This window comes from Sinohyriopsis cumingii, chromosome 10 (genome assembly GCF_028554795.1).
Source record: "Sinohyriopsis cumingii isolate HCF-2022 chromosome 10, ASM2855479v2, whole genome shotgun sequence".
NCBI lineage: Eukaryota > Metazoa > Mollusca > Bivalvia > Unionida > Unionidae > Sinohyriopsis > Sinohyriopsis cumingii.
The window spans coordinates 56,647,879-56,654,390 of NC_142970.1; the positions used below are offsets into that span (position 1 = coordinate 56,647,879).

The window sequence follows — 6,512 nt, forward strand, 5'->3', positions numbered from 1 at the left end:
CAGTGCCTGTTTCGTACTTTGAAAAGGAAGATTAAAGGATGAAGGCAATTGGATTTGATCAGCCCAAGCATATCAATTAACCCAACCCTTAAATGATATGGCAAGGAAATCTTATTTTCAGTATGATTTTGGAATCCTGAAATAGAGAAAAAACATATGGCAATCTGTCTTTCTCTCTCATGAAGCCACCAACCATGGATCGAGCCCAATTTCATGTTGGTATAGACTCAACTGATATATAATTTTACTCAGCTGCTGATGATGATGATTTGACAACAAGTTCTTCACTATCATTGTTATTTTTCTGACAGGAAAGTTGTTGTTCTAGGGTTTAACGCCATTTTTCAGCACAAGATAGGCTATACATTGCGGCCAGTATAACTGGTGGAGGAAGAATCCTGGAAAACCCAGAGAAGAACCATCGACCCACGTGAAGCTACTGGCAGGCTTTACCACGTACCCACGTTAGCCGAGCCTTGGACTCAAACCCACGCAGACAAAGGTGAGATGGCAGTGATCCGGAATGGTGAGCGCTTTAGACCACTCGGCCGCTCAGGGCCCCCCTGACATGAAAGAGATTTCACTATAGTTTCACAGCTAACAGTACTTTGTACCAGCACTGACAGAAAAAGTCACTACAAAGAAATAATATTACCAGTACAAATGCTAATCTGCCAATATCATACTGTACGGTTTATCACTTGCATCAAGAAGGGAAAACTTATGCTGTATGTAATACTTATGAGAAAAAAATAACCATTACAGGAGCTGTGTTGATAACAGACAATGACACGACCAACACAACAACAGTACTGATTCCCTAAACTGAGTTTTCTCTGACCCTTCCAACCCCATTTTAGATATGTTGACATTTACTGACAAAAGTTGGAATTCACCACCACAGCATACTGGCAGCATAGGGTAATAGCTTACTAGCGTGCCAAGCAAACTTAAACATACATGTGTCAATCCATAACTTGCATATAATCGTTTATTTTCTCATAAATTGCAATAATAATATTTGCTATGTCTTTCATCTGCTTTTAGACAACAGAGATCTCGGAAACACTTAATTACGCGTATTTGGACACCAATTTTTGTTCTGGTACGCAGAAAATCACTGAGATGGGAGTCCTCCATACGAACGTAATATGTGTGTGGCAAAATTCAAAGACTTGCCAGACCTGCTTCAGCCACCTGCTTTGTGGGAAAATGTGTTGATCAATTAGCTGTACTGATATTTACAATGACAGAATTCAGTGACTGAAAGACCCCTTGATGTATATACATGTTGCCATTTTATAAGAGTACGTCAAAAAAGAACATGATGCAATAGCTGGGCGGCAAGTTCAAACACCGACTGGCGGCCAGTTGGGAAAATGTACTGATATTTAAAGTGATTGAATTCAGAGGCAGAAAGACCCAGAGATGCATGTGTGGTCATTTATAAAAGTACATCAAATAAACAACTTTAACTTTCGTTATTGTCTTCATTTCCAAAATGTAGGGGAATAAGCATTGCACGTGACCTCAGAATCAAGACATGTTGAGACTTAGACAAAATGCCATTTGTAAGTGGGTGACAAGTCGCCTACAAATGTAAACTTTGCCTTCTTCTGTTAGGAAAACAAAAATGACTTCGCCCTGTGATTATATAAGAGGTACATTGACTGACCATACCATATTTTTTTTAAATGACCCTCGCCTTAGCCCGGTTAGTTCTAGTGTTGTAGCGAAATGTATTCATCAAGGCATCAGTAGCTAGGCCTAATTTTTATATCAATTACATTGACAAACAAACTCTTGCCCATTCACAAGCATTATGTTTTTATAGCTGACTGACCATTAACCGTTTTTCGAGTAAGGTAGCAACTATCAATTTCCTGCATGCTATCCTTTGATGATAAAACAAACAAACATGTGTTTTAAGATCAGAATCGGTGATCTGGATATATATTAACTGCCTCTTATACACTATTTCGTCATAAAATTAGTTTGAAACTGTAAGTGAACCAGTAGCCCTAACGGAAAATAATGGCGGACCTTGCTAAGTCTGGGATATAACAGTTTATTAGATTGTCTGTTTTCTTAAATCATCTGGCAAATATATTCAGAAAAAATATACAAATCATTGAAACCAAAGCTTAGGTATTATTTTATTAAAGATTTAACTTTACAATGCAAATCATATTGTTCAGAAACGTATGGGACAATGCTATGTTGTGGAAATTGTGAGATGCATCTTAAGATCTAAGCTATTTTCTGACTTGACATGTATTTGCGAAAATACAGAGAGAGAAAAAACAGCAAATCAGATACTATTTATTTGCCTAAAATTACTACAAGTACGTATACAAATAAATAAACCATAAATCTGCGATCCTATCAATGGACTGTTGTAATGAAGCTATATTATAGTGAATGATTACATTAAGAAAACCTCTCTATTTATAAATAGATGCACTCAAGTCAGTGTTGATTCTGTAGGAAAGAAGGGACTGCAACTTTTGATGGTGGGGCTCCTAGTTTTAAAATCCTAGCAAGACCACTGGACAAGACAAAACTACAGCATTGATAAAAATTACCTGGTACTTGCCAATTGCATTGCTAGTACCATGACTAAACAAATTTCGCAACCCTCCATGTCCATAACATCAGAGGTCCAATAGTCATGCAATATCAACAATAAACCCATGTGAAATGTTGTTCTACAAAAGAAAATTAAATCGAAATCACATATTTGTAAAAAAAAAAAAAAAAAAGCATACTTAATTCTCCACATATTAATTCTGAGAACAGTGACCAGAAACCTGTTGCTGTTGCAGCAACCTGGAGAAATCCAGATGCCAATGCAGTAGTCACACGATACCAACAAAAACATCATTGACAAGTGCTCTGTGCTTCATGAATCTGGTTTTCTCCAGGTGGCAGAAAATTTCTGTTTTTCAATAGCCAACTTGCTCTGAACTCATACCCCAACACAAATGTCCAAATATCAAAAATGGGGTGGGAAGAGCAGTGGAAACTTGGACTACATAATCCCATTCCACTATCGTCCCTGACAATTGCTAACATAATCCACATAAAATTAAGAACTTTAGTTCAGAGTTCACTTATAAAGTAAATGCATGATTTAATGTATTTACATGCAATATATGAAATATTTAATTTCAGTGACTTAGAATGAAATTTGGAACTTCAGCATGGCTTATAAGATCACATGACTTACAGTCAACCATAAATAGAAAGTGGCAAAATCCAAACCTAGCTAGTCTGCAAACAAACATGTGGTTATTAATATATTTTGAAAAAAAGAAATATATATTTGCATTAACATCTATGAATCAGAAATATGGGTGCATTCATTTATATTCCTTTGTGCATTAACAATAAGCTACACACAACAGCACCATAAGATGAGCAGGCTTATCTTTTTAAATGGCTTCAAGTTTTGACAGCAACCAATGATAATGCATAATGAAAATGGCCTCACTTGTTAAGCTGTAGCAGCAATCCACTACTATGTTTAAGTAATCTGATAACCATAGGAACTCCAAACTCATCTTTGAAAAGCGGAGCACACAACTGGAATGAACTCATAAATAAGCAATTTTCCACTACTGGTCTGTGTTTGTATAAAATACATTCTTTACCTCAAATACATCTATAATGGCTTCTCTCTGGTATGTTGTCATACTTTTGAAGCTAAACTTACAAGGTATCAACTGAATTCAATTACCTCCACCATTTTCAGCCCATGTACAATTCACTGCTGTTACACACTACAGTATAGTTGGCATTACATACTATGGGAGACAACTCATGACATCCAACTGATGTCGCCAGGATAGCACTGAAATATCTGAAAGTTCAGCCAAGGTGTAGATAGGGTATTTTGTCAAGAGGAGCACTCAACTGGAATGAACTCATAAATAAGCAATTTTCCACTACTGGTCTGTGTTTGTATAAAATACATTCTTTACCTCAAATACATCGATAATGGCTTCTCTCTGGTATGTTGTCATACTTTTGATGCTAAACTTACAAGGTATCAACTGAAGCCAATTGCCTCCACCATTTTTGGCCCATGTACAATTCACTGCTGTTACACACTACAGTATAGTTGGCATTACATACTAAGGGAGACAACTCATGACATCCAATTGATGTCGCCAGGATAGCACTGAAATATCTGAAAGTTCAGCCAAGGTGTAGATAGGGTTATCGTATCAGAACCTTGGCTATCAAAGATGCTCCTGCCATAACTATAATTTATTTTAGCATGTTAGGAAGACCAAATTATACCTTATGTATATACCATTATGTCACCTGAATCAATCAAAGAGACAAGCCAACTCTTCTTCTGGTGCTGTGCAGCTGTCGTCAATCAATGATCAAAGTCAGTGAGGATATGGAACTAAAGATGCATGCAAAAAATTGGCTTTTGACAGCCTTTGATTTTGAGAAAGTTAATTTTCATAACTTAAAAGTTCAAAGCACATTTTACATGAATATCAACAGTCTTAGTTTATTCCATTACAAGGACAAATTTCACCTGTAAAAACTGGCACATACCGGAGTAACAGAATCTTTGATTGACTGCAGGTGAAGAATTGTGTTAAGATACGGTTTGTTTAAGTAACTGTCATATGCTTTAGTCAGTTCCTGGATATAAACGTTTTGCAATATAGTAATAATGCATTGCTCTTGCCTTGGGTAAGCCAGCAACATGTTCTCTACCATTTTCTTTTCTGAGATAATGGGAGGCATAGAACAACTGTATGAAGACATGATTAATGATGGAGTATCAGCTTTGTTATTCATTCTGATTATTGGGCGCTCACTACTACTTAATCAACTTATTTTGACAAACCTTTGTATCCAGGCAGTAAGTAGAATCCCTCTTCTATTGATCCATGGCATTAAATCCTTTAGAACACTCACAATTTTTAGTGACAATCCCTGTCAGGATAGAAATCCTTTAGAACACTCACAATTTTTAGTGTCAATCTCTGTCAGAATAGAAAAACTGCGTATTCAGTGGCTGTTGACCTCAGATTGCACTGCATGGAAAGAAACATCACCCCAAGGCAAATAATGTGTAGAAACTGTCAAGCGAGCATGTAACAGTGAGAACCAACTAATGCATGGGACTGAGCTGTGGTAATGTACTGCCATTACTCTTACTTTTTTAAAGAAACTCCCATTGGATTTTAAATGCCATTAGGTTAACAATGCCTGTCACACCCTGGTGACAATCAGGTTAGAAATTATAAATTGATGAATGAAATGATGAAGTGTGTGCGAACAAAAACGTATTATACTAAGGCAGACGATCCAAAACAAATTTCACATGAAAAATATGAATGCTTTTTTACTCGTCAACATTGAAATTCAGAATTAGTGCAATTAAATAATAATACTACTTTATATATCTAACAATATGTACATAATCTCTTCAAACATTCTGACAATATGCTGAAAAAGCTCCAGCTACTCCATTGATACATAGGAACAACTTAGTACCACATCTAAGAAGTAATTGTAGAACTCTTTGTACTATAGTCTGAATATACCTCCCCGTTTGTTTGCACCCCCTCCCACCGCTTTAAAAGATGAAAAGCAAAATTAGGATAAAAGATGTACAGAATTTAGTTCATTCATTGATTTATAAATTCAAACCTGATTATGCCTGGATGGGACCCTAACACTGTTATCATCTATGCGTTTCATTCCAAACAGAAGTTTTCAGTGTAAAAGATGATACACAAGCAAATGAACGTTTTCAAGTTCCATTGGCCTATATTTCAGAGATCTGGATTGAAGCCAGAAATACCGAAAAGAATGATAAGAATACTGAATGAAACAAAGCTATCTAAAATCTTTCTTTGATATTAATATATTTTTTATTCGTTTTGTTAAAGAAGTACACTATAACTTAACCTGATTGCGGCACTCCCGACTTCCATCGCATTCCAGCCAACTGAAATGTAGGCCAATGAAACTTGAAAACAGGTCCATCTCTTTTGTGAGAATTTGAATTCATAAGAGAAAAGACATCAAAGTAAAGTCCAACTAAATCATTATGACTTTACTTTGTAGAACAGTGTCGTCATTGGCTGCCATTTGTGAGAAATATTCCAGAAAATTTTACTTTCATTACAATGTTACTTGACATCAAAACAAGCTACACAGCGCCGTTATTTAGGCATTAAGACCTAGATGCCCAAAACATGATATCAACATAGAGGTCTAACATGTACGACTACATGTACATGTGTGCAAAGGATAAAACTGGAAACTCTAAACAGCATGGTAATTTAAGGCATTACCGAATAGGATAAACTAAATCACAATGTTGTCCGGGGAAATCAACTTGCCCGTTGCGTACGCAACATGGCGTAGTGTTAGTATGTAAAGTCCATTAAGCAGGAAAGGCAGTGATGACAGTGTTAGGTCCTCTCTGGTCATATTCAGATTAGAAATTATAAATCAATGAATGAATTTACTAA

General features: G+C 36.2%; 1 protein-coding gene across 2 annotated transcripts in view; it reads right to left on the reverse strand.

Moving 5' to 3' along the window:
* LOC149790194 (aprataxin-like) overlaps window positions 1-6,512 on the reverse strand; it is a 33,357-nt gene that overhangs the window by 26,488 nt on the left and 357 nt on the right. Inside the window, exon 1 of one of the 2 annotated variants that reach the window (XM_089972187.1) lies at window positions 4,874-5,569. The exons of the other annotated variant lie outside the window; for it this stretch is intronic. The gene's annotated coding sequence lies outside the window, so the exon portion shown is untranslated. Of the gene's footprint in view, window positions 1-4,873; window positions 5,570-6,512 lie in introns of those variants that run through there. 2 annotated transcript variants of the gene reach the window in all.